Source organism: Molothrus ater, chromosome 9, assembly GCF_012460135.2.
Source record: "Molothrus ater isolate BHLD 08-10-18 breed brown headed cowbird chromosome 9, BPBGC_Mater_1.1, whole genome shotgun sequence".
Classification (NCBI taxonomy): domain Eukaryota; kingdom Metazoa; phylum Chordata; class Aves; order Passeriformes; family Icteridae; genus Molothrus; species Molothrus ater.
This window is the reverse complement of record NC_050486.2, coordinates 13,573,364-13,587,648: the sequence shown is the minus strand read 5'-3', so window position 1 is coordinate 13,587,648 and position 14,285 is coordinate 13,573,364. Positions and strand designations below refer to the sequence as shown.

At 39.6% G+C, this 14,285-nt stretch overlaps 1 long non-coding RNA gene across 1 annotated transcript in view; it reads left to right on the top strand.

Moving 5' to 3' along the window:
• The window catches only part of LOC129046774 (uncharacterized), a 124,105-nt gene extending 115,561 nt beyond the window's left edge, over positions 1-8,544 (top strand). Inside the window, exons 17-18 of the long non-coding RNA XR_008508543.1 lie at positions 7,349-7,489; positions 8,386-8,544. This is a non-coding gene — a long non-coding RNA (uncharacterized LOC129046774). The remainder of the gene's footprint in view (positions 1-7,348; positions 7,490-8,385) is intronic.
• The last annotated feature ends 5,741 nt before the right edge of the window (positions 8,545-14,285 follow it).

Below are 14,285 nucleotides of genomic sequence, written 5' to 3'. Positions count from 1 at the left end.
TCCTGTTTTATCATTAAAATAATCAGATTTATAGAACCTGTATTTTGTAATCAGTATAGTCTGTTCTCCCAAGTGGCAGGCAATATTGATGACATGTCTGCAGAAGGTGAGTTAGACCAAAGTGCTGAACAGTAGCAAGGGAACTGATATTGGTGAAACAGAGTATTCTGTGCTGGAAGGGAGCTTGGAAAGAGGCATATCTTTTCACCTGGGGAGAGGGAGGGCAATGTTGTTTTTCTCATTCGTGTTTATCTTATTTATAAGATGGTAACTTTGTGTCAGTTAAGTTACAAGATGAATTTTTTCCTAATAATAAAGCAGTAAGAGACTTGTAGATGTACTGAGTGATACAGCATCTCTTGCATCTCAGTCTGATGAAGTAAATGGTCCCTAGATACTATAGTATATTCAGACCAAACCTATTCTTCACTTCTGTTCTTAATTAGCAACAAAAAGATAAATAATTTTGCTGTCATTGCAGCACCATAATAACCAGGGCAAGGCAATGACCAACAAGCCTTGCCCTAAATCCTGTAGCAATAAATGTTCAAACAAAAAAATCCCACTCCCCAACTTTGATTAATTAACTAGAGATGAATGATTTGCCTGTCAAAGTCTGTCAGTGCCATGCAGTGAAAATAAAATCAGTGGCAGTGCCCCATGTGTGAAGCCACTCATAGTATCTAGCCTTAAACATTAGCACTGAAGCTCCAACTCCAGCCTGCTCCCCACCCCCATTCATTAGCTTTCTAAATCCTCCTGTCTTTGTGGAATCACTGCAGCAAGTTGAAAATGATACATGTAATGAAAACCCTGTCTGCCTAGTGCAGAGAGGTGGAGAAAAAGGACTGCTTAGCAGCCACTGCTGTGCTGATTCCAGCAACGATTAGTGCAGACTTTGTTAGAGAAGCTCACCAAGAGCAGAATATTAAGGCACAAAAGGGAAACTCATTGTTTCTAAAGGTTTGTCTCTGCCTGGCTGGTTTTGTTTCCTTTTTGGGTGCTATGACCAAATTCACATAGAGACTCCAGTGGGAAAGAAATACAACCTTTGAGGCTTTGTTGTAGTTTGGGGCTATTTTCAATACTATGTTATAAATATGACATTATCTTTTCAGTACAGGTATCTGATGATTAAGAAACCATTCAGTTTCTGCTTCAAGTGCAGGCAGAGGGAATGGCACTGCATCAAAGTGCAGTCCAGCTCAACCTAGTAAATGATTGGCATGGGGAAAATACCAAAAGATAAATGTTTCTGAGTTTTTAATGAACTGTGTACACACAACCATATGTTTGTTATTTTAAAAAATATTTCATATGTAAAAGATTTCTGCAAAAGATTTGATTTTTTTAGAAGCATTGGATTTCACAGTGCTGATCTATGGCAATGACAGTGTGGGTGTTTAGCATCCCTGATGCCAAACTATAATTGTACCTGATAAGTCAGGGTAAGAAACCTGGATGTTTAATTATCTAATGCATAGCAGGGGACTTAAGCACATAATGTGAAACAAAATCTGTCTCATAACTACAAAACAGTGGTTATTTTCTTGGTGGGAATGTAAATTTATTATAGTCCAGATGTAGCATAGCCTAACAGGCCAGCAATGCAGCTTTAGGGCTTCCAGTTCTGTGGCCATCCCTTTGGTTTCAGTGAATCTACATGCAAGCTGTTGTGGTTTGGGCACAGAAGGGTTTGAGATATTTGCATTCACACATACACAACCACATTTTTCCTTCAGGTGTCTGGACAAAATTTCATCTGTTTCTGAAGCTCTTTGGAGTCATGGACTGTAGAATACATCTTGGAGCCAGATGCTGTTCTTGACTGCTAGACTTTATAGTCAGATTGTGTTGTTAAAGATGCTTTTTAATTGACTTGGTATTTATCCCACACACAGCATATAATCCAACTGTTGTTTGTATCCTGGTATACCTTGAGGTGCCCACAGAGATAAAAGCTTGTTTAATACCCAACATGCTGGAAACTTGTATTATGAAAAAGTCCTTCTTGCCCTGAAGAGTTTTATAATTTTCAACTAATGTGATGTGAAAAACAGGGGGAAGGAAAATGGATAGCACGGAGATGTGAAATGAGTTGCCCAAGTTCTGTCAGCTGGTTTCCAGCTTGTAATCCAGTCCCTGAGCAATGAATCACACTGCTTACCAAAGGCCAATTTGTGAAGGAATGAGCTCCTACTGGGAAGCAACAGGCTAGTACATGCCTATTGACTTCCCTGCCAGATCCTCTGTGTCTTGGCTCAGTGCTGTGCTTTACTGCTCAGCACATTGTCCAAAAATGTTCACAGCATAGCTAAGAGGTAGCAACAGACTTGGAAAAAGCCACAGATGACCCTTTTCTCTGTGTGTGTGTATTCTGGATGCATGCACAAAACTCCTCAGGATGGCAGAATATTATTACAAACAGTTACAACTACATTTGATTAATGTCTTGTCTCAAAATCCACTTTGAAAAAAAGCCTCAGGTATTAAAATGATAGACATGAAGTGCTAATCAAAATGATGCATATTTTCAGGATACAAGAACTGTGGGCTAACAGTGCTCAGTCTAGAAATGCTTTCTTTTTTTTGTAATCAAAGATGCACATTTACTTCTGCAATCTTAGCATCTGACTCACTGAACCCATTGGGCTTCTGTTGGGGTTGCTCGGACATGGTCAGATATTACTGAAGATCAGGTGGCTTCTTGTTTTGAATTGAGAAAATATGGAGATATTCTTACTTCCAAGTTCTATGTCTTTTGAGCTATTGTGATGTTTAATAGAGATTCCTTTGAAAAGATTAATTCTTGTTAAGTTTGCTTTCTTTTCCATTATAATTCCTTCATTGCAAATACTACTGATTTTTTTTTTAGTGAAAACATCAAAAATGTGTTTATGCCAAATGCTCTCAAGTTAGGAATCCTGTGTTCTGTGGACCGTAGGATGTGCTGCTCTGTTATCTTTTACCTTTGTCCCCTGAAAATTTTACTTAAAAATAGCCAGAGAGAAACAGATGACAGCCTAACAAAAGGTCCACACTGTACTGTAGTGAGTCCCCTCCTCCCTCCCTGCGCCCCTTGTTCTAGCAAAACTCCTTTGCTTTCTCCTTTGATTTGCATCAATCTACCTTCAGGATTTTTCAAACATTGCAGTGCATTAAACACTACAGCAGATGGTGCTTTTTGACGATGCCTTTCTACATGAAGCAACATTTTGTAGTGTATGCTGCATTATCAAAAAATCAAACATGTAATTATGCAAATATGTATGCCTTTATAATAATCAAGTTTTATTGTAAATGGTTGATGCACATCAATTTGATCCTGTAGTGCTGCTTTAAGTGCAGTTTAAGTGGCTTTTCAGTGTACCCAGAGGCAACACAAATGCATCTCTGGAATATTAATAAAATTCTGAATCTTTGAGACACCAACTGGTACAGCATTGCTTATACTGATTGAAACTAAATGCTAATCCTTTCCTTTATTTTAAAAAAAAGTCCCCTTTGTTATTTAAAACACTGATATTAGTGTGATATAAAGGGCCATTTTATTTTAAATTGTATTGTAATGTAGTTGTTAAAATAATGTCTAATCATACTATATTCAGATTCTACAATGTAAATTTGATGAGATAAGAATCCACTCATTTTACAGCCATGAAAACAGAGATGTATGTTAATATGTCCAGTTGTTCTAATTCTGTAAATTTATTAAGGAAATATCTGGTTTTAGATTTTAATACTGAAGGCTTCCAAGTAACTGATTCCTGAATGCTCACTCAGAGATGGTTTTGCTTGTGAAATTTAATAAGCTAGATTTTTGCTTGTGAAATTTAATAAGCTAGATTCTTGCGGGGAAAAAAAATCAGCAAGGATTTTGACATCCATAATGAAGTGTAAACTTTATTACTGATCTGGTCTTGCCTTTTATACCTTGGTTAACTTGCTTGGGCTAATGACAGCCGTCTCTCTGAATGCACACATAGACATTCTGCTGGGTTTGAACCAGCAGACGGGCTGTGGCTATAGATAAACCAAGACTGTAAATTATGTTTTGCCTGTTTATTCCTGCTGTTCTGAAAGCAGGGCACGAAAGGAGCAGATTGCATTGTTCACAGGGAGAAGGCAGTAGCTATACCATGTCCCCCTTACCAGTTCCAATAGGTTGGATGTTTATTTTTTGGGTTTGCTTTGTTAACCCTAAGGCAGATTGAGAAGGCAAAGAAATGAATATGCTTCCATCCTTGTACTGTCTGTACTTTGCTCAAAACTAATTTCCTTTAAACTTAATGAAGCTTTATAGGTTGGACTTTCACTCTGTAAAATTTTTGCCTTTTGGATCGGTATCCAGTTTACCTTCCTCACCATCTCTCTGCCCTGCTGTTTTTGTTTCATGCAGTTGGTTATTGTCTCTCTGCCCTTTGTCCTTCCTTCACCTCTTTCAGTGGTATTTTTTGGTTCCTTTCTGTGCTTGTTTGTTACCCCTCTTCACTTTCCCCCCTCACAGATTTTGCCTCCTCTGTCAGCCTTCTGCTCCTCAGTTTTTTCTCCCAAATGTTTCTCTCATTTTCTCTATTTGGTTGCCTAGTCCTTCCACAAATGTGTATTTCCTAGCTCCCATTCTGCTTTCCACATTCCCCTTCCAGGTTTTACTCTGTCTGATATCTGTGTTTATCTTTTTTATTTTGTCCCTGCTTTTCTCAATTCAGATTGGTTTAAAATATTGCAGGAAAAGCTGCTCTTGAGAAATTTCATCCAGATTGCTCAAAGAGCAGCTGCTGTTCTGGTACTTCCAATACTGAATCAAACCTCAGCCCAGGGGGATAGGAGGTCCTTAAAGGATCAAAGTGCGGCTTCAGAATCCTACCCAAAATATTGGCAAGCAGAACATGAATATAAACCCAGAGCCATGAGTAGCTGAAACAGTTTTGATGTGATCTGGTATTTTAAGGGTGGTATTTAGGTGTTTTTTTTTTTTCTTCTTCTGAAAATAGGATTTTTTTTTCTCTCCATTCTTGAGACTCCAAAGCAGGGAAGAGACATCATGCATCTTGAGAAGGCCCTAGGGCCCCTAAAATTTTCAGTACATTTTTGCTGCTTTGCTTAATATATAAACTCATTTAAATACTAAGTTTTGAAAAGCTATCACAAGAAAATTCTGAGTCAATAAACTTTCAACTCTTACTGAGACTGCAGGTTACTTACAGTAATCAGAGATGCTGAAAAACAACTGAAAGATTTTTCTGAACTGAAAAAAGCTCTTCTGGAACTTCAAATTAATAGTAGCGTTTTCATAAAATCATGAAATAGAAATATATAAAGAAAAAAAATTCTTAAAGTAAATGGCTCCTGCCGTCAGGATATGTGAATAAATTCTTGTGTATGCAAGTGTGAAAGTAAAGTTTATTAGCAGCAAAATGAAAATTGATGACTTCCCATTTTTTTCGACTGTGAACACTGAACTTGGTTCCTTTTTAATACTATAGTTTGTCTCATTATCTTAAATTACATTAATGTAAAGTTACATGCTTTTTAAAAAGTGCCCTTTAAAATATAAATTCTGTATGTCTGTAGCACTAAAACAGAAGCTCTGAGTTAACTTATTTGATTATTCACAGAAGAAGCCACCCAGATTCCTGAATTTCAGTGAGCAAATGGTTTTTATCAGTTTCATAAATCTGTTTGTATGTGAAAAATCTATAAGTACTATTACCTTTTGATTGCATTTAGTATTCAGAAACCAAATGATACCCTGTTCTGCTTCTGATTTTTATTTCAGTTGCATGACATTTCAAGCTTAATTTAAACACAATAATAGCAAATTCTGTGTCTAATGCCTTGATTTCATTTGTAAAGCCACCTAAACAGCCACACACTTTGGTAGGTTTTTTCTTACTAGTTATGTGTCAGGAATGCTTTAGACCTACTTTACCTGCATTTTATGTGGGGCAAAGCCTTGATTAAAAATTATAGTATTTGAAGGTGTTTTTGCACAAAAAAAATTGCAAAAAATTGTAGGAAATCTAAAAAAAAAAAAATTTCCTAGTAGGGTATGGCTTGATATATAGATTTGAAAAGTATGAGATGATAGGCAATGTTCTGTCTTCAAAGAAAATATTGAAACTCATGGTCAATGAATACAGTATTTCACAAGATGTTTGTCTTTCCAGGCTGCATCAGTCACATAACAGTGAATAAACCGTGAATAAAACACAGCTCAGTAATTGCCTGGTGTTTTGTTCTATATATGCAAACATCTGATTACTGGTGTGGTTGTAGCAATCTGGTAGAAATCCCCATGCAAGCACAGAAGCTTGGTCCAGGCACCAGGGATTTCACTTCTGGCTTCTATGCAATGCTGTATACGCTGTTCATGTCTCTTCATTTACTTTATCCTCTATTCTCACTACTCTGGTGGTCTGTATTAGACTGCAATTAAATCTTAGTTACAGATATTGAAAAGAGTGTGAACAAAGCTTTAATGTGGTTTGTCAGAGCCAAACCCCTTAAAAGTCTTCAGCTGCTTAGCAGCCACCTCCCTGTGCTTTGCTCAGTGGCAAGGCAGCTGATCTCTCTGCAGTGAGGGTATCTGGTACCTGCCCAGCAAATGCTCCTCAGTGCTTCACTGGCTGAATTCCTCACAAGACCTTCAAATGAACACCCATTCTCATAATAATTTCTTCTGGTCGGTTGAAGTGCTTTAACTCTGACCATTTATGATTCTATTTACTCTTTTGAGGATAACTTGTCTGAATTCAATCCCTAAGATGTGTCAGTGCAGGTGTTTATAAGAGAAGGTGCCTGCCTTAATGGCTGCATTGAAAATAGATTATTATAATACTCTTTAGAGGAGAAAAGGTAAAGAGTGACACTGTTTATGTTTTATTTTTCAATGATTCTACTAAATCCCACTCTTTGCCATTTCACTCTTCTTTTAAATTTCTCCACAGAGAAATTTAAGTGTTAAATTTAACAGAGATTAAAATCAAGAAAAAAAAATTCCATAGAGGAACTGAAGTGCAGGAATATATTATTATGTACTGATTAATTTTATTCTAATTTTTTATATATTGATTACAGGTGCAGTGAGAAAGTATTTTTGTCAGTAAAACGCTCTCTATGGAATCATGGATAAAACCACATTTTCCTCAACCAGATTCTTCTAGGGAAGCCCAGGTGCCTTCCTTGCAGCACAGTGTAAAGGTTTGGAGCCCTGGTGTCATCCCAGATGTGAAAGCTGTCCCTGCAAGGCAGACACAGGCTGAGCACATGTCTCTTCTCAATCACAGAGGCTCCAGCTTGGCTCAGCCACCTGCAGCCTGTGCAGAAGGATTTCTCCTTTTCCCAGGCTTCAGAAGAGAGTCAGCAACCATCAGGTGGTGCAACAAAGGTGATGGCAGTCTCTGGATTGGAAAGAAGGCACAAAGAAAACCTTTTGTGAACATTTACGTTATGTTGCTGGGCTTTCCCCTCCTTTCCACATGAGGAGGTAATAGAGGACTGTGTCTTCTTTTGGGTTTATGGGAACAGTTGTAGCCACTCCACACACCTCAGCTTATAAGGAAATGAGTAAATTAAAGTTATAGGAACTAGTGAAATAGTCCTGAACTAATATCTGCTCCAGGCTAGCTGGGCTTGGTAGGATATTAATTCTGTAATGTCCTTGTAGGAGTAAACTTTTGAGACCTGTGGAGTTCTGCTGAGAGCCCTTGACCTTGCCATGACATGCTGCCCACATGAAGAAAACTAGCAGCTGTTTTTCTTTAACTGTGATTAGGACAATGCTTCTTGGGAATTGTTTAATTAAATAGTATTTCTAAAGAAAATCCTTGAAACCCAACTTTCTCCCAAATGTATGCCAGAAATCCCAGCTGCCTGGTGGCCTGTGCCTGGCTAGTGGTGTAACCCAGGCAGGGTCACTCCATTCACAGATGGATGTCTCTGCAGTGGGGAGCCTGGCTATGAGGGACAGCTCCATCTCACTTTTGATGGAAAGCATAAAAAAATCTGACTTCTCAATATGTCTCTGAAAGTACTGAAATTCCTTGTTGAACAGAATTCATGTTTTCAGACTAGTTCTGTGTTTTCAGTCTGTATTTTCTTCTGAACCTAAAATTCAGATAGAATTTCTAAACTTGCTTGTTGCTATGTTCTTAAAAAAATGTAGGCTGAATTTCAGGGACATTTCCACTGCTACTTTGTTCAAGAAGGATTTACGCTCCTGAGAAGTCATCTTAAGTCATCTTAAACGAATTCTTTGGCATACTCTCACGTTGCATCTTTGGGTTTTAACTTTGAAATTGGCAGGAGAGGGTATTTTGTCCTGTTTCCAAGCAAAATGAGACCTGTGTGTCTGAGCTGCTTTTCTTTGATCCTCTTTTTCAGTGCCTTCCATCAAATAATTGCCTGAGCCAGTTGATCAATTTCAATCAAGTGGGACAGAAGGAGAGAGCTGTGAGACATGAAGTTTAGAAAGAAAACAGGTTCTTCAGTATGTCCAAGGGTCCTGGAAGAGTGCTTTTACCGAGGAAAGTGATCCCAATGCCAGGAGCTGGCTCACCAGTCATCCCCTAGACTTAGCAGCAGCCCCAGCAGAGGCTGTTACCTGCCCCAGTGGAGGGGCTCAGGAGGGATCCTTTGGGAACTGGCACCTCAAGGGCATGGGAGGCCCCTCTGCCACCCCTGGCACAGTGAGGTCTTTGTCAGGGCATTTGCAGTGAGATATTGCTCAGGAGCAACTTGTTATCTTGTGCTTGGGGCTCGGCCATGTAACGTACTACACATGAGGCCCAAAGAACACACCTATCTCGGGGTGGCTAGGATAGCCAGAACTGACAATTAGATGTTAAATAATTAAATTGTTTTAGCTATTAATTGTAAGTGAATGTTGTTTTTAATTGCACTTTAATAATGCCATGCCCTTTATAACCAAAATTAATGTTTTCTGTCTCTCTGTTTTTGAAGTACATGTCAGTTTAATTAAACTATTAATGGTAGACAGATTTTAAGTACTTTATATTCTTCATTAAATTGTATCTGCTCAACAAGCATAAACAGGAAAATAGACTCAGAAGCAGATTCATGTTCTGCCTGATAAATCATTCATCATCAGATAAGATGATGAGGCATGCTTGTTTTTCTGTAGGCTCACAATGATAAACAAATCCACTTTTGTATTGTAATATTTATTGAGTTCATAGAAAAATAAACAAGGCTGTTCACTTCTCATATCAGCAACAGGCCTGAAAGCTGCTATTTGCATTTATGATTGGTCAGTCAAGCAATATCTTGATACTCTGAGGGTCAGTCTTAGTTCATTTTGTCTAGAGTGCTTGTTAGCAGAGCATTTCTCTGGTCTAAGATATAGTTCTTTCAGGGCCATTCAACTGCAGTAACGATGAATATTTCTGCTGTTCCTGCTGTGTTACCCAATTGTGTGCAGAAAGAATTAAAATAGCTTTTGATTTGGCAGAAATGATACATTTATAATGCAAATGTTGAGTTAGTCTCAATCCTGGTAGGACTGCAGGAAGGTTGATGGAAACAATTTTTTGAAGATTGTGAAAGACAAATTATGGCAAGGTCATTTCTTCTCTATTGGTAAAGTCTGCAAATCCTAGTGGGCTGTTAATGGGGGTAACAGGCAGAAATTAAGAAACACTGCAGCAACTGCTTGTGATACATTCCTGTGCATATTATACAGGCAGACAAAGATGTAACTGGTTATAATAGAGACAACAAACGTCCTTCCTTTGTGTGGCAGATCAATCAATAGCCAGGCATGTGATCTTGTTCACTATTATGTTAGTAATGAAACCTTCTTGTGATGTGACAACTGTGGAATAACATTTGGTCACAAAGCTGGTGTTAACAAGCACAACTGGCACTCTGGTAATTAGACTGATTCCTGGTCTACTTTCACAGATTGTCGATAAATGCAGTAAACAACAGGCTGCTTTCTCTCAGAAGAAGTTATATGAAGTTGTCATCCATTTGACGGTAGGTACTGCATTCTTCTTCATCTTCTATCAGATTCTGCCAAGGTGGGGATGTGCATATATTTCACTATAAAATAATGTTTCACAATAAAAACTTTGTGTGCATTGTTAAACAATCACCTAATTAATGTCAGCCTTTTTTTTCTCTAGGGAAGAAAGCTGATTTCTCAGTTACAGGCAGGCAGTTAGATGGAGATGTTCTTCCTCAAATTTTCAATGTTCTCCCCTCTAATACAGCTGTGTCTGCTGTGGACAGCCATTTATATTGTTTAAGGGTAAACTGAAATCTTAAAAACCGTGGATTAACCTTGATTTAAAGGCCAAGAATATAGATCATATGCAATTGGAGTAGAATTTTTTACATTACACAAAATAACTACATTCAGCCATGGATGTGCTAGTCAGCTTTTCCATCGCCAATTTTGGGTTGTTATGTCAAAACTCATTTGCTGTTTTGCTCTTTCCACAGACCTGCAGTAGTGGAAATCTGAACTATAGTTTGGTTTTTTCACCCTCATGGCAGAGTAAGAAGGAATGAGAGCTCCTTCCCTAGGCCCTGTATCTCCTCCAAGCTCACAGTCTGGCTCTGTGCGTAGGAAAATATGCGAATGCTGTAGCTCTGTCTCCTCAGCTTCCAAAGCAGAAGAATTGAATCAACTGAGGTATGTCTGGGGAGTTTTCAATTTATTTTGCATTGGCTAAGTGGCAAAGCTTAAGCTGGAGGCACTGTAAACCACTGAGGGTTTCTATGCTTGCTCTTCTTTCACAAGGTGCACTCAGAAACTGGAAACAGTCCAGAGGGGATGATGAGTAGTGGCAATGCCATGGCATGTCTGGGCACTGGTGCTTCATGGCACTTTGCTCAGATCTGCTAAGTCCAGCTCCATCCTGATTTCAAGGGTTCTTACTAGTTTGATTTGACTAAGAGGGATTTCTTTCTTCTACTGGGCCATGTTTTGACCACTTGCTGCAGCTAAATTCACTCTGAAACATCAAGAGAATAGTGAGCATCTCTTCATGCCTATTATCAATTGTTTCCAGATTGCAGTTCCCTTTGTAATTGACAAAAAGCAGTGGGAAAGGAGTGTTTTACAGTAGGTACCTAGTTTTATGCAGGTTTAATGCAGGAAGATGCCTCATTAGCAGTCAGTAAACATAAAAACTAAATTCACACTCATAAACCAGGGAGAGGTTTAGGACACATTCACTGAGCCATAGGTATAAAGAAGTTAGAGGATATAAATAGCAGTGAATGCAGTATGCTAATCTGAATGGTTGGAAATGAATATCAGAGGTGTTTGTTGCTGCTCCCTACAGAGCAGTCTCTGTTTTGAGAAACCACTGAGAAAGACCAGTGAGGCTCTCTAAGGCTTGTAGGTTTGTACCTACAGGTTCTAGGAAAGAATTGTGGAAAGTAACAAAAGAGTTACTTTTGTTGGGTAAGAAAGAACAGTGTTTAGGGAGGGATTAGCAAGAGGCCTGTGGGTGCACCAAGATGCCATGTGCTCAGAGAATGGGCAGTGAGAATCTCTTTTGACTTGTGGCTGGCTGTAGATGGTGGTACGATTTTGAGTGAGACCTCATGTCACACAGAATCACAGAATGGGTAAGGTTAGAAAGGACTGCAGTGTCTGGTCCAACCTCCCTGCTCAGACAGAATCATTGTAGAGCACACTGTGCAGGATTTCATTCAGAGAGTTCTGGAATTTCCTCAGTGGGGGAGACTAGAAGGCAATCCGTTCCAGTGCTTGGTCACCCTCACAGTAAATAAGTTCTTCATATTTAGGTGGAACTTCCCGTATGTCTGTTTCTGCCCATTGCCTCCTGTCCTGTTGCTCAGCACCCCTGAGCAGAGCCTGGTCCATCCTCTGACACCTCCCTTCAGACACAGACAGAGAGGGATATGATTCCCTCTGTTTTCTCTTCTCAGCTGAACAGCCCTAGCTCCCTCAGTCTTTCCTTGTGATTTGCTCCAGTCCCTCCATCATTGTCAACCTCTGCCAGACATGACCCAGGAGCTCTGTGTCTCTCTTGCTCCATCGTTCTCTGCAGCTGGAGGGACAGAAATGAACCAGCTTGTGCTCCAGATCCCTTGACCTGCTGACCTAAGGCCCTGAGATCCCTCTTGATTGTTTGCAACCTTCTTTTTGGGACCTTGTCACTGCCTACCTGGAAATCCAGTGCAGGGTAACACTTGATGGGCTGTAGCAGGCTGGGAAGGTCCTGGGTGATGTCTCTTGTGTGGGGCCCAGGGAGGCAATGTAGCTCCCTGTGGGTTGGGTCTGGTCAGTGACTGGGCCCTCCATCCCCCTCAAAAGGCAAGTCACCAATAGCTACTACCTTTGTTTTTTTCTTCATGGAGGAAGTTTTGATGCAGGGGGTAGGCTGCCCAGCCCTAGGTGACACCTCCATCTTGGAAGAGCCTTCATCCATGCACACATTTCCCCAGTCCTCATTTTGCTGGTTCTCAGATATCAAGGCCTCATACTTATTTTGAGGTATGAGGTAAAGGGTACCTGGGAAGGTGAGGTAAGTCGGGGGGGAATCATCCCCCCCACCCCAAGCAGAAACACATTTTTCCTCCACATAGTCCTTCTTGGTAGGGAAGGCACTACAGGAGAGCTAGGTCTGAACTCCTTCTGAAAGCAGGGTCAGCCATGAGGCCAGACCAAGTTACTCAGAGTTTTGTCTGGTCTGCTGTAGTGAACCTTCAAGAGTAGAGATGACACAGCCTCCCTGGGACACTGCTTCACTGCTGTTCTCCTTCCCAGAAATCACACTTAAAGTAAAAATGCATCTTTTCAATTGTTCCTCCAGTTTCAACTTGATTTTGTTTGGACTCAGTGCTTCCCAGAATTTCACATAGATTTCTATGGCCAAGCCTCACATCTATCGTAAAAGACTCAAATCTGCTGCTGATGCAACACTGAGATTGCATTGACCTGTCAGTGGGAGTCCATAAGCAATGAATATTTTCTTGCTGCAGGAAGTCAGAAAATAAAGCCTTTGCTTCTAGAAGAGACTGGGTTCAAGTACCACTAGCTGCAGTAGGTAACAAGAACGTTTGTGTCATTTAAAAAAGAGGCAGTTGGTCAAGAGCATGTTGAAAGCATCACACATTTGGAGAAAGAACCTCTGCACTTGGGAGGTAACTGAAGAAACAAGACAAGGAGATATTTTGCCATTCATATAATTTAAGCTCTGCTGTTTTGAGAATGTTTCATCACCATGCAGATTACTTTGTAAAATGATGACAGTGCAGAGTGTTTCCAGCACCTGGCTGGAAAATCTTAGCCATGGCTGTGCTATTCAGACCTTGTCGATGCACTGCCTGTAGAAAAGGTTTTTGTCAGGAAAAAGCACAGTGTTCTCCCTTCTTAGGAGCATATTTCAAATTCTAAAGTGATTTCTTTGGTAACATTGAATAAATTCTAGTTTACTAGATTTGATTTCTAAAGAAATATAAGGAACAGAGTATGACTAAGTGACAGATAAGATGCCTTGGCATTCTGTGTTTATTTGCCATCAGTTACTTTCATATTAAATTGTTCCATTTACAAGCTAGTATAATTTTTTTCCTAGGTGCCTGCTGCTCTGTCTAGTTGTGGAAAATGAAGCTCAGTTGTTTATGACCTGTGCTGTACTTCATCACTAACCTTCACCAAAAGTACAAGTTCTGGAATGAGAATACAGCTTCGCCAGTGGTAGCACAGCATGAGGCAATGTATAATGCATATTACTGTGGTGCACCTGTGCTGGCTTTCCCTTGCTTATTGGGATAAAAAGTGTGCTTTATTAGCAAGCAAATAGGGAAAGCTTAAGAGGCCAATCTTCTGTGCTTGGCATATAGAGCTCCCATTAACATTAGTGAGTAAAGTGGATATATTTTGACAAGAGAGCAAGGACTTAAGAGAACAGATGAGTGCAGAAACAAGATGACACTTTCATAGTCACTTTTCTGACCAAAACTGAATGTTTTGGGTCTCTAAATGTAAAGATTGCATAATGTGTTTTTATTAGTTAATAACTGTCAAAAACCTAGTGAGGAAGCCAGGTCTAGTCTTTACCTTTGAGAGAACAAAGTGCCAACTTCTCCCCAGCCTGTGCTTAAGCCTGTCCTCAGTAAAACACCTCTCTCCCACCTTTCTCAAACTCATAACAGTTATCTTCTTGTTTTCATCTTCCCTGTTTCCCTGTGGAAATTATTAATTAAAAATTCTTTAAGAAGAAAGCTTTGTCGCTATCTAGATAGCTCAGATTTTTTTTTTTTTTTGCATCTTTTGAAGG